This window comes from Pocillopora damicornis, chromosome 9 (assembly GCF_964200805.1).
Source record: "Pocillopora damicornis chromosome 9, jaPocDami1.2, whole genome shotgun sequence".
In the NCBI taxonomy this organism is placed as follows: Eukaryota; Metazoa; Cnidaria; class Anthozoa; order Scleractinia; family Pocilloporidae; genus Pocillopora; species Pocillopora damicornis.
This window is the reverse complement of record NC_142678.1, coordinates 6665667-6686942: the sequence shown is the minus strand read 5'-3', so window position 1 is coordinate 6686942 and position 21276 is coordinate 6665667. Positions and strand designations below refer to the sequence as shown.

At 38.5% G+C, this 21276-nt stretch overlaps 1 long non-coding RNA gene across 2 annotated transcripts; it reads left to right on the top strand.

Moving 5' to 3' along the window:
* The first annotated feature begins 1365 nt into the window (after window positions 1-1365).
* On the top strand, window positions 1366-3233 carry LOC149039862 (uncharacterized). 2 transcript variants are annotated; one of them, XR_016179601.1, is made up of 3 exons: window positions 1366-1493; window positions 1878-2100; window positions 2542-3233. It is a non-coding gene; the product is annotated as an uncharacterized LOC149039862 (long non-coding RNA). The 2 variants fall into 2 exon arrangements; XR_016179602.1 differs by lacking the exon at window positions 2542-3233 and having other exon boundaries at window positions 1878-2269.
* Window positions 3234-21276: the final 18043 nt, after the last annotated feature.

Here is a 21276-nt window from a genome sequence, read left to right as displayed (position 1 = left end):
CCGTGAAAACATAAAGTGATCAAAGGGATCGGGGACAAAGTAGATTTTGATTTATACAAAAAGCTTAATTAATAGGCCAAGGTCAATACATTTGGGAATAATTTGTTTCCGGCTTATTAAGGGTATTAAGGGTACGTTTAAGTGGATGGACCAATGTTATAAAAGTCCGGAGCATTTGCGCCGATTCTGAAAGGAGTAACTTATTCATCAGGATTTCGGTCCTCGTCTGTTCCTGATTTGCGTCAAAATTTGAATTTAAAGTCTTGAAGTCAGAGATACCCGAAAGGATAAATGTTCCAAAGCATTAAGCAAATACTGCCGTGATATTGTTAGCCACTCTTAAAAATTGCGCTCATCTCTACCGACTCCTTCACATGATTGTTCCATGATAAAGTTTATGGCCTGGACGCGATTATTTTAAGTTCATCGTGGTGGCCGAAATATTCCCGAGCATTGCAAATGTATCTGGACCTGTAGAAAAAATCCAGTATTTCTATTAAGTAAATGAATATAAATTGCCAAAAAAAAAAAAAAAACACTTTTATAGTGATAAACAGGCCAGAAATTTTGATACATTTGTTCAGTCACCTTGTATTTAATACTTTCTGGAAGTGAATTGTCATAATTACATTGTCTATATCAGGAAAAATATATAACTTCAACCCTTCCATCGTTCTCGTGTCATAAAAGTTAAGAAATTTCGAACACTTTCACTTTACTTTACTGAGATAAATGAATGTGAAGGCATTATATTTCCGCATTATAATCGAGAGTACTAATTACAAGAAGTGTTTTGAACGCCTAATGGAACAAAGACGATACAACAACTAAAAATATAACAGAGTAATCTCTGTATGTGCGGTTAAGTGGTCGCGTAAATCTATCAGTAAAATGACCTCATACAACCTTACATAAACAACGGGTTCTAATAGGAGAAAAAAAAACACTTCAGATACATACGTCAATGACTTAATATAGTTTTTATCATGGGGACCTTTGCAATGCCTAAAACATTTAAGAAACATTGGATTAGAATATTTATTTAAAAGTGTTATTCTTCTCTTATCTTTTCCCAATAAACTGATCGGTTACAAGAGGCGAGTGAATTGTATAAATAATGATCCTAGTGCAGCTGTGGAAATATTTTGGTTTTTTTCGTCCTCGCAGCCGGTTTCATCAGGTTACAAATAGTATCATGCAGGGTTACATACCAAACTGAAGTATTGGTTAACAAGACTGATTGGGCACTTTATCTGTTGATAAAGGCTCAGAACACGATCACGCAATATGGAAATCACTAACTTGTATTTGCTATCAAAAGAATATAAAATGCACTGTACACCCGGTGAACGATCCATAGGCACGGAGGTCTTCGCCATGAACAAGTTTCTCCTTATCGCCGTTTCTGGATCAGTTCTTGCCATCTCCTTGGCATTGAGTATGACTGATTATAGAGAAGAAGAGAACACAGCAGTCTGGAAAGAAACGTTAAGGTACTAAGTTTAAAAGAGGAGTTCATTGTAGATATCTTATCCTTTACTTCGTACAAATTGTAGAGCCCTTTTTGCCCAAACGAAGTTTTATTTTACTAGTATGACAAAAAGTACCCTAACGAACCTATCTATTTACTGTGGGGCACTCAATACTTGTCTCCAATCCGTAAGGTTACTTTTGTTACTGGACTATATGAAATAATACATAATGGTGGCATTTAGAACTGGGCGTTTGTCTGTACCAGATGCCTTGACCATGGAGTGAACTTTAAAATAACCAGGCTTTATATGATCCGCTGGTTTTTATTATGATAGAAAATAAAACAAGTTCAGCAGCTAAAGATGCTGATTTAGAGAAGCTTACAATGTTCATCTCAATTAAAGTGACTTTGATCAGAATACTGAAGATGGTTACTTCGATAAAAACCGACTAGAAGGTTACACTGATCATGAAGATGAGGAGAGATTATCAGACCCTAAATGGCGCAAAAATAAGTGACGTTCGTACAGAAGGCGGGCAAAGCAGACCAAGGCGAGGCGCATGAGATTCCGTCCTGGTGGGCTGCGACGCCGGCGGAGATGGGGATAACGTTTTTCATAAGTGGAGGTAAAGTATGAAGGAAAGTCCTCAGCTGCTTCTAAACGACTTTTCCTCTAGATAGTAGTCAGTTGAGAGCGCCCGTCTCTCACAGCTTTGATCTTGGTGAGATTACCTTAACCGGTTACACATAGATTTTTTCTTAGTTTGTCCCAGTTTCCACACATGCTCCAAATGGACTGTATTCGTTACGCTAATCTAATTCCAAAGCAACTGAGCGACTAAGGTTTTGAGATTATTTTTTCGCTACGGTTACGGAAACAATATTTAATGTTTCCATTAAATAAAGCGCACCTCGGGAAATCCTCACCTTTGCGATTAAAGATATTCATTATACATACACTCTACGCTCAGTACCCTACATTATGCTGTTGATTATCAAATTTTTCTTTTATCACTATCAGTTTATTATTATTATTATCATTATTATTATTACTATTATTTCGACAGATTTATCAGCACAGTCCAAACTCGATGACTAATAGACACCTTCAATCAAGAAAATCTATCTCTGCAGAATACAATGCTATCATAAAGTAAAACTTTCAGAGATCAGCTTATATAAATATGTCATAGAATAAAGATTACAGTGATGTCTCTTACTCTAATGTGAATTTGGCTTAAAAATACAAGCCATAGACAAGAAATTTGCCTCGCTCCCTTGTGTGCTTAGTGGTGGCGAGCTTTATTCTTCTTTTCCAGACGTTTTGACTCCTTCTAATAAAAAGAAAATCTGTGTTTACAATCAGTCACTAAAAAAAAAATAGCAATGATAAATTCACGCACTCAACGCTTTTGACATTGCTGCTTCTTGCAGAACGCAGGATGCTCTTGACCTATCTCAGCAGCGTGAAATGTTAAGATTTCCCACGTTCGAGAAAAAAAAGTGTTAGCGATAGTTTTTTGAATACGATAATACTCGAGGCACATGTAACCACATGTAACGTGCTTTACTTCATTTTGCGTATTGTACCTTTTACCACCAAGTAAAACAAATCTCGTTTAACATCAGCCAAGATATATAGAATAAAATGTATTCTCTCATTGTGAACATCGATAATAGACAATACAAGACTTTCCACATTCCTCAACTGTTCTTGATAAAAGCTCCTGGTAAGAATCAAGCTCATAGAAATCTGAACATAGAACTCGCAAGAACGATGAAAAGTATCTCGAAGGGCTACCTTCTGAATCTGTGACATTTCCAAAGGCAGAATACGATAAAAAGAAAGAAAGGAAATTGGAATAGTCTTGATGAGCAAAATTGAAATTAAACTTTCTTCGAGAATGAAAGGCTCTCCGTGGTTTGCATATGTTTGGAAAGTTTTAAGGGAGTGTTGCATGACATCCCAAAGAACGTCTAAGACCACAAAAACCCTACTATTGAACCCCAAAAAATCTGTAAAACTGGAAAGTGTCAGAAATTTTGTTTTTGCCTAGGTTTTTTTTTTTTTTTTTCCTCTGGAAAAGAGCTGCAAAACGATCCGATCGAAAATTGCATATATAAGATACGCAAACAACACAATCTTAACGAGGGCAATACACCTCGTATAAACAACCAACTTTAGAAGCACTCTAGATAATAAGGGAAAAAGGAAATTGCTACTTCAAAGCCGGTGCTCTATTTAACACCCAGTGTCGAGAAGTAAATTGTCCCCATTGCACTAGTGTTTTAAAAATGTAATTTAAACATTCGTGAACGCTAAGATGGCAAAAAATATATAAAAGCTTACTTATATTCGCAATTTGACAAAGAGTTACTAAAAGTTTTCTGACTGACGGACTGAACGTTGAGGGCTACAAAGGGACGAGAGCGATTGTAAATAACACATATAAGGCGTTATAATGTAAGGTGAGTGCGTAAATAGAATTAGTTTACAATTGTATATCAGTCTTTTTATAATATCATCCATTTTGAAAAGACACATGTACACGCAATGACATTTTTTTTTAAATCTGGTGACTAATAGCTTGTTCTCCTGAACGTTTTTCTACAGTTTTCCCGTGCGCGCAAACGCGGCATTTTCCAAGCGTTTTCCCGCAGAATAACTAACGGTGAATGCCATAAAAACATGATGTTTTCCGACTGTTTTCCTGTTCCACGAAAACGCTAATGTATAGCTTGTTTTCCTGAACATTTTACTAAAGTTTTCCGAGCGCGCGATCGCTGCATTTTCCCAGCGTTTTTCTCGTTGAATTACCAATGGTAAATACCATGAAAACGTGATGTTTGTCAATTGTTTTCCTGCTCCACGAAAACGCTAGTGTCTAGCTTGTTTTCCTGAATGTTATTCTATAATTTTCCCAAGCGCGCGAACGTTGCATTTGTCGAGCGTTTTCCTGCAGAATTGCGAACGGTAAATACCATAAAAACGAGAAGTTCTCGATTGTTTTCCTGAGATTCATTCAAGGGCTTTATAAATGTTTTATTGTAGGAATTGCTCACCATTCGGTATTATAAAAACTTCTTCCACATTTTCCCTTTTAGAAACTGGATGATAGACTCAAATTGGCAAGTGAAGAAGAGAAGAGACAACCAAATTTCGAGGCCCTGCATCCTTGTCATGTCTCCTCAGAGGAGTCTGATGAAGAAGATTCCACATCAATGGTGACAAGGCCCCTTACTTGAAGGACAGAAGAAGTTACCAACTTCTTCCATATACTAGACCAGAGGTATGAGTCTTCCATGACGAATCAAGAGGCAGTCAGTGAAAAGAAGGGTTGGTAAACCAAGTCATAGAAATAGTAGAGAGATCCCAGAAGAATTGCTCTGGGCCACCACCTAAATTAATTTTAATTTTAGTATACAGTCACTCAACTCTCTTCCTAGGACTATCTCTTATAACGTTGCTATAGTTCTACGTAATGATACAGATGATGTAGGTCTACCATCTCCATTCTCTCATTCTGTCTGAATTTAGTTTTTAATTTAATAATTTTCTGATTTCAATTTTCTCCCAAGAAACCACCTCAGTTGGCAAACGTGAAGCGAGAGTTCTGTACAATCATGGTTGATTACAATGGAGTTTGAAGACTGCAAACATATACATGTATAACATGTAATATTTTTAGCAATTTAAGCTATTGAGCAGCCTACATTTAAGTTATTGTCAGTGGAAAGTGAAATCAGTTTCTAGAATATTTTGCCTTCCCTGACCACCATTTGGCACTTATGTCCAGGATTGAATGCAGGTGTTTTTAGCAAACAATTCACATTACATGAATAGATTTTTGAACATTATCATACTACTTCATATTTGACAGAATTGTGCATTCAAGTGAATTTTTATCAGTGAGAACAATTTATCATGCTCATTTTCAAGAGCCCAAAATCCTGGACATATTTGCTATTTTAGAGGTGGCTGCAATTTTCATTCTTATTTTTAGAGTTCTCTTGTTCTTCATCAGATGGAGTACTCCAACATTTTTCTCAGTCCAAGAAAATATTTTCTCTTTAAGTTAATATTTTAGAAGTTTCAGACTCAAACTGTTTTAATTAACATATCAGAGTCAAAGATGCATGCAGCCTTCACAGTTAAGACTTAAGAAAATTCTGTGTTTGAATTGCAGCTAGTTGTATTTTTAGTCAATTAAATTTGTTCTTCAGTTGCAATTTCAAACATTAGAAGTGTTTCAAATAGATCTAATGCGGGTATAAAATTAAATGTAAGGTGGTATTCTCAGAATGTTGCCTTGATTCCCTCAGTACATGAAGTTCACATAATTATATTTTCTTCAAACCTTTTTGCAAAATGCTTATAGTTTGTATATATAGACCCACACAATATTTTCAGACAATCATCCTTCCAATTGTATGGGTCAAGTTTTGCCTCTTTTGGCTTTAGAGAGAAAAAAATGTGTAAAATGAAATAAGACTGGGAAACATGATTGTTATCAGGCTCCGTTTTGGACTCTGAATAAATTGTACCGCTAACATCATTGTGCATTAATAAACTTGATGAGAATTATTAAAGGAGTGCTAATCCTGTCTGGGAGAAGGAAATAGGACAAAATGCTTTGAGAACCTGCAGTAGAGCTGAGTCCAGGAAGTGAAATTTGACGAACAGCAATTAACCGTGCGGTGGTAAACGCGGGAAAATGCATTCCTCGCACGAATTCACCGTTACAGAAAATACCGGAAAATGCATGATTTCGACTGGTTAATTCCTGTGAACGTAACTGGAATGGAATGGGCAAAACGGCTGTAAATAGTAGAATACATGTTGTTTTCCATAGATTAACCGAACAGCAATGAAAGGTGAAACGCCTGAAAATGCGTTTTCACGAATTTTCTCGAATTCACCATTGCGGAAAAACGTTGGAAAATGCATGCTTTCGACTGAATAATTCTTGTGAACATGCAAACTATGGAAAACATTATGTTTTCCCGTATTTACACACATTAAACTTCCCGGAAAATGCGTGTTTTTCAGCTGTTAACTCCAGTGAATACGTTGTTGTTCACTCGGAAAATGCCAATGAACGAAAGGAAAACACGCTGATTGCCATGTGTTAACCGAGCGGTTAATGCCGGAAAATGAATTGTTTACCTGCATTTAACGCGAAGGAAAACTACCAAATAATGGAACGAATACTGGGATTGACTGATGGGAAAACGCACAGAAAACGTCGGATTTTCCGTAGGCAAAACACGGGTAAACGTTAGTAAATTGGCACGTTTTCCGTGAATTCAACCTTCGTTATCCGTACGGTGAACGCTTGTTTTTTTGCCGTGTACAGTCGATCATTTTGTACTGAAAAAAGTAAATCCTATATCCAAGCGTTACGCAGTACCTGTCACAAACTGCTTCTCTATTTGCTTTGCTTTCCTTGCATTGTGATGTGCCTAAAATAAGTATTCGGATAATGAACACTTTTTAAAAGTTTTGGTGTGAAGAGTCGCTGAGTAACGTTACACATTCTTTGGGTTATAAAAAAAATACGTTGAAAAGGAAGAAAGGCATCGACGCTGATTTATTCCACCCTTATTTATTGATGAAGGCTGACAGACTAAACTGCGGCGAGATTTGAACGTTATTGGTGAATATTTGATAGTTGCTTGTTGCTTTCACTTCCCATCCTTCTCTTTATTGCAGCAAAGGGTGTCAACATGGACCTCCAAGAGGCCGTGTTTTCATTTTCTTTGGACATAAAAACTCTTGCTTGAATTAACGGGGAACTTTTTTGAAACTCCTTTATTTTCTCTAATCTTAAATTTGCTTAAACTTATTATTAATATTAAAACTGACAGTTTATTATCAAGTTCACATTATTAACTCAATATACTACCTTGGGAAAAAATGAAGGGCGCCTTAGAAGAAGCAAACTATACTCTTAAACTTTTTTTCATTCTTTCACATTTTCTAAGAATTGCGCGTTCATACAAATCCAATATATTAAAAAATAAAAGGCCAATAAACATGTGTAACGATCCGTACATCGTAAGATATATGGCCTGAACATGCATATGGGAAAAAACAATTCATTTAACAATAATAATAATTTATTTACTTATATTGCGCGTGTTGCATGTGCAGATGCTCACACGCGCATTATTAATCTTACAGCACAGTTTTTACAATCTTTACAACCATTACAATCTTTACAATACTGATTATTGAAAGTAAAGCATTTACAATCTTAACAATTTTTATAATCATTAAAATCTCTACAAATGTGATATTATTAAAACTATGGTATTTATAATCATTACAATCTTTATGATCATTAAAATCTTAATTACTATAATATTATTAGACCGATGGTATTTAAAGCAGATAGGCTTTCTTAAACACTCCCCCAGGTCAGGTGAGTTTTAAGAAGACGCTTAAAAAAAAAATGTACAGTATTGGCATAACGTATGCCATTTTTGTGGTGTAATCGATCGTGAGAGTGTGACTGTTGTAGAACGTACAAACTGACGATTGGACAACTTAAGCGGAAGTGCATAATCAAAGAATGACCAATGGCGATCGGAGACGAACATAGATCTGTTTTTAACTGCTACAACAGGACGCAAACGTGGGCGTGATATTATTAACTGCTTTGAGAAAGTGCGCCATGAATATTAGCGTCTCAGGTAAATTCGTGATTTGCTATTACATATAGTTTGCAGTACTGTAAAAGAAATTCAGACAATTACAGTGAACGATATTGTTCAATACTGTGGAAACACACTTTATCGCTAAACCAGACTCTTGGATAGTCGCGTGGCATCTGTACACGTTAGTCTTTACTTTGTCAGAAGACCAGAATATCAATTTTTACCCAAATCAATTATTTCTTCAGGCAAACATTTATGTTGTATTTATGTTGTATGAATGAACATTCAGGTCTCCATGTCTATAATGTGTGTTAGCCGGTTACATCAGGTTATAAAACATTATCAGGCCCACATACCAAACTTAGATATTGGTGAAAAGGACTAATCGAGCTCTTCATCTGTTAGAGAAGGCTCTTAGAACTCGAAAACAATATGAAGATCAATCACTTTTACTGAGTATCCAAGGATACGAAATGCACCGTGCACCACAGCGTACGAGACTCCGGCGTGGGCTCATCAAAATACGACACAAAGAAAACAAAGCCGTTAACAATTATCATTAGCATTTATTGATATCCCAATTTTAGCAAAAGAAAGCTGAAAGACTAAATTGCAGCGAGAATCGAACCGTTCGCATAACACCCTAAAAAACTGACGTCAACGATAGCAGACCACAGCTCTCTTATGATTGGCTATTATGTAAACACCCGCGAAAAACCCCGTGGGAGATGCTTCTAAAAATAAAGAGATACGGGACAGGGTTGACTCAGAGGGTAAGTATGAAAGATGGAAGCTCCGGATAATGGGCTACTGGAGTTACTAAATATCTTTATATTATCATTACCATCATGAAACATAAAGGACCAAAGGTAACCGGCGCCAAAAATAGATCTGTTTCTTCTAACCCTTGACATAAAAGTTTCGTTTTCAGGCCAAGGTGATCGTGACTGAATATTTGGGGAAATTTTTTTCAGGCCATATGCTTAAGGCTTGGAGAATTGGTTTATTTTTCAGAATGGCGTCCTCTTCTGTTGTTGGTTTGAAGCCTTGATTAAGAGATACCCGAATGCAGAAATCTGCCTAAGCACGACGCAAATGTGGACGTGACATCATTAACCATTGTAAAATAGTGCACCCATATCTAGCGACTTTTCAAATAATATTATGTTCGTGTTTTGCGGTTGCACACTATAATAAAAAAAGATCTATTTTCCCATGTTTATTCTTATATATAAGTATTTCTGATACTAGTTGAAGGTATATAATGAATTTATACTTTACATTACTTTAGCCGATAACATGACATCACCTTTGTTATTGACACGGTCTGTTTTAAGAAACGAGCGAATTTTTTGGTTTGAATATCTTAAGATTTTAGAACAGACATTAAGTTTAAACAACCCAATATCGCGTAATTTACAGAACTTCTTTTGGGCCAGAAGCAAATATGTCCTCGCGGTTTGTTGCATACTGGTAAAAAAGGGAACTCTTGATCTCTTGAGTAGGCTCCTCTTACACGATTACGCAATATGGAAATAACCTTCTTTTTCTTGTTATAAAAGGGTACAAAATGTACCGTGCACCTAAGCGTACGACCCAGAAGAAAGGAGGACTTCGCCATGAGTAGGTTCCTCCTTATCGCTGTGTATGGATCGACTATTGCTATCGCTTTAGCTTTTACTTTTGCTGAGTATGGAAACGAAGGGAAAACGACAGTCCGGAAAAAGTATATGGATGACTTTGAACCAGAATTTGAAGATGCTTTAAGGTACTTGGAATTGGTAAGAATGGTAAGAATAAATCTCCGCCCCGTCGAATTTGACTTCAACCGGGATCAAAAAAAGAAAAAAGAAAAAAAAAAAAAAAGCTCTAAGAAGCTATATGATATTTGGAGAACTAAGGTAGTTTAACTTTATTGGCGACTTAGTTAGTTCTATCAGTGAATAAGATATAGTTAAATAGTCTTCCTTATAATTTGTCATTTTTTGTGTGGCAGCTAACTTGGTTAGCTGATGTATTGTATATGTTTAGCGAACTTGTTGCGAACATCTAGCGAAAACAGTGATTCATTATTTTCCCCAAAAACTATGCTTATTTGAGAGTTGACGTCTCCCACCTTACATGAAGCTTCGACAGTGCAAGTCTGCTAGGAAATTCGACGAAGAGCGCTATGTTATATACCGTTGAGCTGAAGCGATATATATATATATATATATATATATATATATATATATATAATATATATATATATTTGGCTCAAACTATCTATCTTTAAACAAAAACGACTTTACGCTTGGAGCTCAACGATTCAGCGATTTATGGCGGCTGTTAGAACAATAGCCCTACAGCTATGTCGCCGATCTATCATTCCAACTGAAACATTTTTCAAATATTGCCTATATATCGGGATTATCGCAACAGTCGGCAATATTATCGTTTGCTTCATTTTGCGCAGTACTGTAATGTTACAAAAAGGTGGCGTTTGAACTGAGCGACTAGCTAAGTTGTCTTTATGATAGAGCGAAGTTGAAATTACTCGGGCTTCCGTGAACCAGTCTTTTTTTAATGGCTGAAAGGGATGCAGTAGCTACAAGAGATTATTAACTGTCAGTAATCTCTTTGCAGCTGAATATGTCAATTTACAAAGGCTTATTGTATTTTTTTTTTCATTTGAAGTGACTTGAATTAGAATGTTGAAGATGATAGCTTCTATAAAAACGAATCAGGGGCCGACATCGATGATGAAAAAGACGATAACGAAAGCGAAGAAAACGATGTTTTGGATTTAGAGAAGAGATCACCAGACCCCAAATTGCGGAAAGGGCGCCCCGGCGGGTTTCTCCGCTTCCAGTAGGACGTCCGGGAGGAAGGCCCCGGAGAGGAAGGCGCGGGAGAAGAAGACGCGGAAGAAGGCGTCCAGCAGTACGTCCCCCGTTACGCAACCATGGAGGAGTACGCCGTGGGGGTAAAAAAGGCAAGAGGAAGTCAAACAATTGATATCCATACTGTCAGTACGTGTCTCTCTTATGTACTCCAAAAGACCTTATATTGGGTTCAATGGTATTCATAGTCCCCCCCACCCCCCCCCCCCGACCCCCTACCTTCTACTAAGTAGTTACTGCACCAGTAATTCCATATCAAATAGCCCTTATTCAATGCATGGTTTCAAGCAACTGAGTTATTTAACTGTTTCCCGTTATACGGTTGCACAAGCAATAATAAATCCTACATCACTGAATAAAATGTATGTATAGGTTATCCTCAGCTTTGCGATTAGAGACATTCATTCATTCCAGAAGTCAGCCAGTCTTGTAGTCTACATATCCTACTACAATCTGCAATGTTCTGCAAGTATTCACTGAAAATAAAGGGTTATACAAAAATAGGCTGTGCTACGCCAGATACGAAAACCACTAAAAAACCACTCTTTAGAAGTGGCCAAAAACTATGTGGAAACGTCCTCATCTAATGCAGCAGCACTATACCCCGAGGAAAGGGTAACTAAAATAAACCTAGTTACACTACTAAATTACACAGAAAATTCAATGAAAGGAGTAATGTTTTACATAGAGTTGTAAAGCAAAATTACATTGAATAAAAAATAAATAAATAAAAGAAAGTGGCCCAGCCTAAGACTGACCGGCGTAGAATGACCTAATTTCCCCGCGAAACGCTTAAATAACCCGAAACTACCATGATGCCATGCGAACCTCTCGAACGTGCCGTCAGAATATTAATTTCTGACAAATTCGTTCCCATGTCTCTCAAACGTCAGAAATCACATATTCTGACTACACTCAGACGAGATATTCAATGTGAAAGTTTATTTAGGAGAAGTCAGCCAGTCTCGTAGTCTACATATCCTACTAGAGCCAAAGAAAGGGAAATATGAAGTTGAAGATAAACGCTACAGAATTAAATACCTAACTTTTTTGACACTGATAAACGTGTACTCAAACTATCATCAACATAGCCATTTTTGATGGAAACAGATCTCCAACGCCCGTGCCTCTGAAAGACTCTGTCGGGAACACCAGCATTAGCTGCAGCTGAAACCCCACCAGCTCTTAAGGAATGTGTGCTGAATAGAGAAATATCTGGAACAATGTCCCTAAAGCTAGATTTGAAGTAATCTCTTATACATGAGTAACTAAGCGGCTTGTTAACAGATACTAGTCTGTGACCTAATTTAAACTTGTACAAGGCCCTAAAGACATAATGGTCTGCCTCAACTGGAAACTTTTCAACCTCTCTTAAATAACGCCTGAAATTGTTTACAGGGCAGGTAGCAACATTGGAACTCTCTGAAATTACAACTTGGCTCCCTTTCCTAAGTTGATCTGTCTTACTTCTGACAACGTTGATAGTTAGGTAGTCACTATGAGAAGTAATGTCTCCATATCTAATATAAAAAACCTCCTCAATTCGGAAGAAACCAGCAAAAGCAAGAATAAAAATGCGCACATTTCGTAATTCATGTAAATTATCTAGGTTGGATTTTTCAACAAGTTTCCTTATCATGTCTAGAGAAACTGGCTCTTTCCTATTACAAACGCGAGTTCCCATTATTCTCTTAGCGGCCCTGCTAACTGCCTGGATGATCGGGCTGTCTGTAGGGGAAGGTAAACCCGCCAAATGGTGTGCCCACTGTATTCCAAATATGGCAGAGTCGACCGCTGAGTGGGAATGGGTAGTATCCAGTAAATGCTGTAAGTATAACGCCACATGCTCTGACTTTGCAGGAAAAGCACAAATCTCCCTCTTGGAACTGGCAAACACTTTCCACCTCAGAAAAGCTCTCCTATAGGCGTCTGTGGTACCTGGTGCTCTTGACGCAATGACAGTTGACTCCAGTCTAGACGCAAGACTTCTCAGCGTCGGGTCACTCAACTCGTCAAGGCACTGCCATACGCCATGATTGAACACATCTAAAAAAGGGAAAAACAAACCAAAAAGGGGAAAGGCAAACAAGTAGTACGAACGATGGCATTAAGATCTGAATGGGGTCGAGAATAAGATAGTGAAGACACATTCGCTGGGACTGTAAACACAACATAGCTGCGCCGACTCCAGTCTAAGCTCTCCGAACAAGAAATTAATGGAGGATAAAAATCTCCGTAGCACCTAGGCTGCGATTATTACAAACCTCAATACCATTCGGGTCGACCATAGCGCGAAACAAGACATTCAAATGCTCTTGGTAACACCGAGGGGTACACATTTAATCTAGTACTACAACGTTGTGTCTCCCCACGCGAAAAACAAAGAAATGATAAAATTGTGAAACAACTCTCTTAGCCACGGATGACTCAGATCAAAGATACTGCCAGGGTAAACAATTTTCTATGTGGATTCGGGCACCGGGGGCCCCCAACATAGGCAATATACAAACCTAACATGATATGTGAGCCCATAAGTGATTGCATCTAAACACACTAAGTATTCCCACACACTGCGATTTTTAGCAAGCAGCCAAACAATGGCAAACGTATAACTCCGCCAAGGAGCGTATGTCACACTAAAGCCAAACGCCACCGGGGGGCCACACAGGCTGCTATTAACACGGCACACCGGGGGTACATACAGAATAACCTGAACAATATCTCAAAAGTACAAAATATGCATTATTTAACAACAACAACCAATATAATAGAAATTCAGTCAAGAAACGTAAACTTCGCTGTAGTCTTCGACTAGTCACAATTTTAAATACCCTAGACACCTCAGGGTACTCTTGATCGGCAAGCCGAACAAAAGCCGTAAGGGGAGGTGCAAAAACCCACTGAAGAACGACGACTGTAATCCGCAAAGTTAATACGAAGCGCCAAACATCGGGACTTGAATGCCTTATTACCAAACAGTTTGTTCTTTGCTTTACCTTTGATGAACAAATCCGGTTTGTTGGGGAGAAACAACCAATCCTTTACAAAAAAAATTTAAATGCACACCATCATTACATAGTAACGGCCAAAAATACGCGGACTTCCACATTGGTACGATTAAAGAACCAACCGCCTTACAGTCTCTCATATGAGTTAACAATCTACCGACAAGTGTGATGGGTGGAACAAGCCAGTTGTTTTCCGATGACCAATCCTGTGTAAACGCATCCACAGCTTCTGTGCCGGGTTGGAGGAATCTGGAGTTGAATCTTGGCAATTTGGTGTTATAACTGCAGGCAAATCTGTCGATCGAATGTGGACCCCAGCGGTCTTCGAGCAAGAGAAAAATGTCATTATGAACTGAATAATCGTCCAAGTCGACCATCTTACTCACAAAATCTGCGTACGAATTACAATCTCGTGGTACCCAAGAAACATCCAACTGAATTTGTTGACGCAAACATAAAAGAAAAATATCCAGAGCAATGTCTTGCAACTCCTTAATCATGCTACCAACTTGAACAATTCTCACGACATTTTGACTATCTGTTTTGCAGCAAATTCTCCGACCAGCCAGATGATCTTCAAAGGAATCAAGGGCGAACTTTATGGCGACTAACTCCCTCCAGGTTGAAGATTTTAGCGATTCTTCGGTGGACCAATTTCTGTGGCAAATTAAGCTGGAACCTTTAATGAAGGCTCCGCAGCCAGTGGAAGAAGCATCTGAAAACATCTCCTTAGACGGCACAAAAGGCTTATGCCAAAAAGGAATTCCATTCAAGGATCTAAGATTGTCTCGCCAAAATTTAAGTTCCTCCTTCGCTGGATCAGTAAGAACGACCATTGAATTCCAGGAATGACGAGTATCGATAACTAGATTCAAGTATCTAGTCATGATTTGAGTAACATTTCCACAGCTCGAAATAATTTGACCCACAATAGAAGCAATTTTCTTTACATGCACGAACGCAGACGCCTCTAAAACAGAACAAACCTCATTAAGGTCATTTAACAGCTTTTCCATTCTCAGTGCACTTGCAAATATGAACCCCGTTTGAGTGTCAATATCATAGCCAATCCAAGAAAATTTTCTCTCGGGCTCCCAACTAGACTTTTCTTTGTTAATTTCGAAGCCACAGCGTGCAAGATCTGCACGAACAATGGAACTGTTAATCTTAGCAGAATTCAACGAGGAACCCGCCCCTATGCCGTCATCAAAAAATAGAGCGATTGGAGTTCCTTGTCCCCTCCAGTGGGCTTCCAAAGGTTTTAGGAGCTTTGTGACAATAAAAGGAGCACTAGAAAGCTCAAAAGGTAAAACTGTAAATTGAAAATATCTGTCAACACCTGTGCCAAAATCCCACGAGAAAACCAAATATTTGCGATGGTCCGGAAAAATATCTATATGATGATAACCTGCTTTCAAATCAAATGAGAATACAAAATAATTTTTGGATAAGGCACTCTTGATGGTATGTAGGCCTTCACACTTAAACTTCTGCTTAAATATATGCAAATTGATATTCCTGAAATCCAAGATCAATCTCTTTTTACCATTAACTTGAACAGAAACAGACAACGGATTGACGATATCCGGAGGAGAGAATATTTCCTCGACGCGATTGTCACGTAAGAGTTCCGAAATAGCCTCAGTAACAAAACCCCGTTCTTCTAGGGCGGATGAATTGTTCTTACAATGGTGAGGTGGCGGCGTAGAAATAAATGGAATCTTATAACCGTCTCTGATAACACTCAAGATAAAATCTGGTGCTCCGATGGAATGCCAAAACGCAATGGATTTAGACAGCTTCCCTTTAACAGAAACCTGTGGGATAACAGAGTCATAGCTGCCACCAGTACCTGGCGATTCAACCTCATGGTTCTCAGAATCCTGGACGAGACCTTGACGGGAAAGATTTTCCGAATCACACAAAGTAGTGGAAATGTCACACTTACTTTGTTCGTCAAGGGATTGATTCTTCAGTCATCTACAATCAAGATTACCTCTGGCGGCCCCTGAAAGAGCAATCTGACTGCATTCGGACCTCCAATGCCCAAATCTGCCACAAGCGAAACAATTTACAGGTCTTGATGGGCGATCAACCAAGGAGCGATTTAACAAGTTTAAACGATCAGGCTGGCCACGCCAGGAACTGAGCCCAGAGGAAGCTCTTTGGCTCGGTGGAGCAAAACGTGAACTCGAAGGGCGGAAAACTGAGGAGACTTGCTTAGCAGTCTTTCTTGTGGAGGCAGACTTCAAAGCTTTCTCAGCTCTTTCTTCGGCGCGACGTATCTTCTTTCCATCATCTTCATCTTCTGCTAGCTCGTGCTGTGAATATTCCTCGACTGTTTTCCAACCAAATTCAGATTTATCTGCTAATGGAATTAACTTTTGTCTATTTGTAAGGAGTAACGTACCTTCTGTTAACGACTCCTTTGCTTTCTCAACAGCGTTTGTTCCAAGGTGTGTTTTCGCTTCCTCCAGGGAATCCTGCAGTTTTGAGTTAAACTTGTACTGAATTTCGTTCCCTTTGCGTTTAAATGACTTCGGTTCTTCTCTTCTTAACTTCTTTACTTGTCTCAGTTGTTCGTCTGCAGCTTCGGCGTTAGCTCTTTTCAAATTTTCGGCTGAATCGCTCACTAGTTTGGAAATTTGTGTCAGTAATGCTCTATTATTCTCCGCTAAAGAGTTGCTGATAAAATCTCGTACTTCTTTTGTTACTGACATGGTTGACAACAATGGGTTAAATACTAAGAAGACTGCAAAAAGAAAGTGGCCCAACCTAAGACTGACCGACGTAGTATGACCTAATTTCCCCGCGAAACGCTTAAATAACCCGAAACTACCATGATGCCATGCGAACCTCTCGAACGTGCCGTCAGAATATTAATTTCTGACTAATTCGTTCCCATGTCTCTCAAACGTCAGAAATCACATTTCTTGTTTGACGATAATGGACGGGAATACGCTTCAATGACCCATGACGAGGCTACTAAGAACCATCCAAGAGGGATTGAAGACATCAACAGTGTAGGAAAGTAGGCCAGGATATCTTCAACATCGAAGGATCCACTTTTTGACGGCCTTAACTGCCTCAAGAACTATATCCAGAAGTTAAATCCTAACTGCGAGGAATTCTTTCAGTACAAGGTATTTTACAGTCGATCATTTTGTACCAAAAAAGTCGATCCGGTACGCAAACGTTATTTTGGAGTGAAGAACCGCTGAGTATTGTTACACGTTCTTTGGGCTCTAAAAAATACGGCATAAAGGAAGAAAAACATCGACGCTGATTTATTCCATCCTTATTAATTGATGTTGAAGGCTGACAGACTAAACTGCGGCGAGATTTGAACTTCATTGGTGAAACATTTGATAGTTGCTTGTCGCTTTCACTTTTCCTCCCCCCATGTCAACATGGAACACAAAGAGGCCATATTTTCATTTTCCTTTGGGATGGTAACTCTTGCTTCTATTAAGGGGAACTCTTTTGACACTCCTTTATTTTCTTTCATCTTAAATTGCCTTAAACTAATTAGTATTCAAGCACACAGTTTATTTTGCCGGGAAGAAAAAACATGAACGGCCGCCTTAAAAGCAGCAAACTATATCTGTATCAGGTAATTTAGTGTTAACAACTGAGCTGAAAACGTAAATTGACCATCCTATAGGGTAAAAAAGTGGACGTTTTGAGCGTCAGCCCTTCGTCCGAGCGATTGGAGGAATTGTGAGTTGTCTGTGGGTTTATATGCGGAAAGTGGAGCTACGCTATTGGTGGAAATATGGTGACGAGAAAACAGGAATGAATTAGATGAATGATAAGCGCTCGTTGATTCCGTGGGGATTAAGGGTGTGGATTTGGAAGGAAAATTTTTGTTCTAGTGTTTTGCGGCTTTCCGATCTACCTAGATGCAAGGAAAGGCCGCAAACTGCCATATGCTGTTTAGAATGATTAGGGCGATTTAAGTGTCTAGCGGCTAGTAGCCAATTTACGTTTCCAACTCAGTTGTTAACACTAAATTACCTGCTATACTCTCCCACCGACGCAGCACCACAGTTTCTTTAGAAATTTACCCTCCTTATTCATTTATACTTGTATCAGTGCCTTAAACTTTTTTCATTCTTTAATATTTTCTTACAATTGCGCGTTCATACAAAACCAATACATTTTAAGATAATGTATTACAATTTCTTTCATATTCAATTTATCACTAAAAAGTTTTTTTGTGGATTATATATGGGATTTAATGGCCGATAAACACGTGCAATGATGAGTATATCGTAAGGTATATGGCCTGAACATGCATATGGGAGAAACAGTTCATTTTCATAGTGTGATCGATCGTGAGAGTGTAACTGTTGCAGGGCGTATTAACCGACGATTGGACAACCTGATTCATAATCAGGGAATGACACATAACTTGCAGTAATGAAAAAGAAACTCAGAAAATTATGATGAACAATATTGGTCAATATCGTGGCAAAAGACTTTATCGCTAAACCATACTCTTGGATAGTTGCTTGTCACCTGTGCTCGTTTGTCTTTACTTTGTCGGAAGACCAGAGTATCAATTTTACCCAAATCAATAATTTCTTTGGGCAGACATTTATATTGTATAAACAAACCTTTTTCAGGTCTCCATTTCTAGAATGTTTGATAGGAAAAGTCTGATTACGGAACACCACATTTGATATTGCATTTGGAGATTACTTGTGAGACGGAGTTCAGAATTTCGAGCGGGGATGGCATTTATACCTTTGTCATTTGCTTATCCCATGCTAAAGTTTATTGCCCTGAGGCGATTGTTTTACGTCCATTTAAATATCGTGGTGGGTGGAATATTCCTGAACATCACAAGTGTATTAGGGCCAAATAAAAAATCAGCAGTCCTGCCAGGTGCTGTAATATATGATTCTAGACTTGTGTGATATTCCTTCGAACAAAACAAAAATGGAATCTCAGTTGATGAAATACAAACCGTCTATAAATTTCTCAAACATCCAAATTTAGAGACACTTAAATAATGGTAAACAATGGAAAGATGTAGCAGCAATTCTTCAAAGTCAGCCTCATTTAGCGCTCTTGGAAAGAGAACTGCCATTATCACACTTAATCATCATCATCAGGTCAAGCTTGCTCGGTATTCCATGACACGCTCCTTCTAGCTTTCTCTGTCTTCCATGGCAATTGGTAGTTCTTAAAGTCTGCATCCTGTATTATCCATCGATTCGTCAACGTGGGTCTTTTTTGGGCGTCGTCTCGGCTGATGTCCACGAGTCGGCTTCCAGAGTAATACATCCCCTGCAAGTTCTTCTTTACTAGCGATTTACTGACTGGCGGGATGTAGCCGCAGAGCTCTTCGTTTGTGGGGTCCTTCCATGATCTAAGGCAGTGTGTAGCATTTTAATGTATGTTCCGTCGATTTTCTTTTGCAGATGTTGTTGAGGTCCAGGAGGCTGAGCCCATATAAAAGGACGGTCTCCACTGCTGCTCGAAAGAAGTTTTTTTTTTCAGGTTGTCTGGAAAGTTTGACTTCCATATCTTATCCAGTTGATATATGTTCGGTAGAGGCCATGTAGCTTCCCAGGTATTTAAAATCTTCCACTTGCTGACGCATCTTGCTGTGCAGCAGGAATGTTGTATTTTTCAGGACGTCAGCCAACACTGCTAAGTCGTCAGCATAGTCTGCATCTGTTATTTTCATAGCTGGGTAGCGTTTGCTCTTCCGCTTTGTGAGGGCAAAGCCAAGTTCATTGTTCTTGTCCAAAGCTTTACGCAATACATAGTCAAGACATATAATGAATATATATGGGGCTAGTGTATCACCTTGGAGGACTCCAGCACTGTTATCGAAGAAGACTGTGTCTCTATCAGGGAGCGAACCATAGAGCGGGTGTCCTGATACAGTATCATGATGGCATTCACTGTTTCCTTGGTTATTACATCGGCGGATAACATCTCTTTCATTTTTCTGCGGTAGATCGAATCAAAGGCTTTTGAAAAGTTGATGAATAGGAGAGCGGCTGGAAGGTTTTTCCAACACAACAATACTTGGTGAAAGTCATCTATTTTCCAAACTTCAGCAGGTATCTCATCTATTCCCCTACTTTCCCAAATTGAATGCTTTTTACAGCTTTCAACAATACCTCCATAGCGAAAAGTCCTTTTCTTCTGTGAAGACTGGAGTTATTGGTGGTTTGCCGAGAAGGTCTTGAAAATGCTGTTGCCAAAACTTTACACGTTCGTCTTGATTCGATGCTTTTAGTTTGCTTCTGTTACTACTTTTCCTTCCACTTATCTCGTCTACAGTTTTCCATGCAATAGCAGACCTTTCATTGTTTACAGCGTTTGAGATATGATTAATCTTTCTTTTAAGATCTTCTAATTGCTCTGCCTCATAGGTTCCTTAAGTGCGTCTCGGGTTATCCCGAAGTTCGTGATATTTTCAGGTGTTGGTTGAGAGTCATTCAGCTGTGCGGCTTCATGCAGACGTTTATGTTTTTTGGCAAATTTTCTCAGTCTCCCATGGTGTTCATTTCTTGATTTTGGGTTTCAGTGGGATGGTGTCTGCGGCTGTTTTTTTTGCAAACTAATTCAAAATGGTTGTATTTTGTATTAGCGCTGTGCCTGTACCAATAGAACCGCAACTTCATAACTTGCATCGTTCTTGTGTCACGCACGTTGGGAAATTTTGACAACATGACCGATTAGAGAACAGGTTTTTTCTAACACTTCTCCTTTACAATAAGATGACTAAATGGTCAAGGCATCATACTTCCCCATTATAATCAAGAGTACGAAATGTGCGGCAAGAGCCTTTTGAACAGCAATTACAATTAGTATAGGTAATCACATGATTTCGAGTGCAATTTGGAATGAATTAGCATGAGCTAGTTTTTTAACGAAGAACTAAATTGCACAAGCCCGTAGGGGGAGTGCAATTTGTGGTCTTTGAAAAAATTAACAAGTGATTTTTTATTCCAAACTGCACGAGAAAAATCATGTGATTACGTATTATTAATATACATGAAAAAATACGAGACAGCCTATCATAATTATGGAGGAGCAAAGCGCGCACACCAAGTTCAAAAATAATTTATTCAAACCGTACGTTCGGTGAAAACAACCGCGTACGCTCAAAACAACAATATACAATAATATTTTCACATCTTTAAGACGCCAATAAGTTCAAATAGGGGTTAAAAAGTTAAAGGAATTTTTCATTCTGTGTCCGAATCACTTTCGATGAAACGTTTCC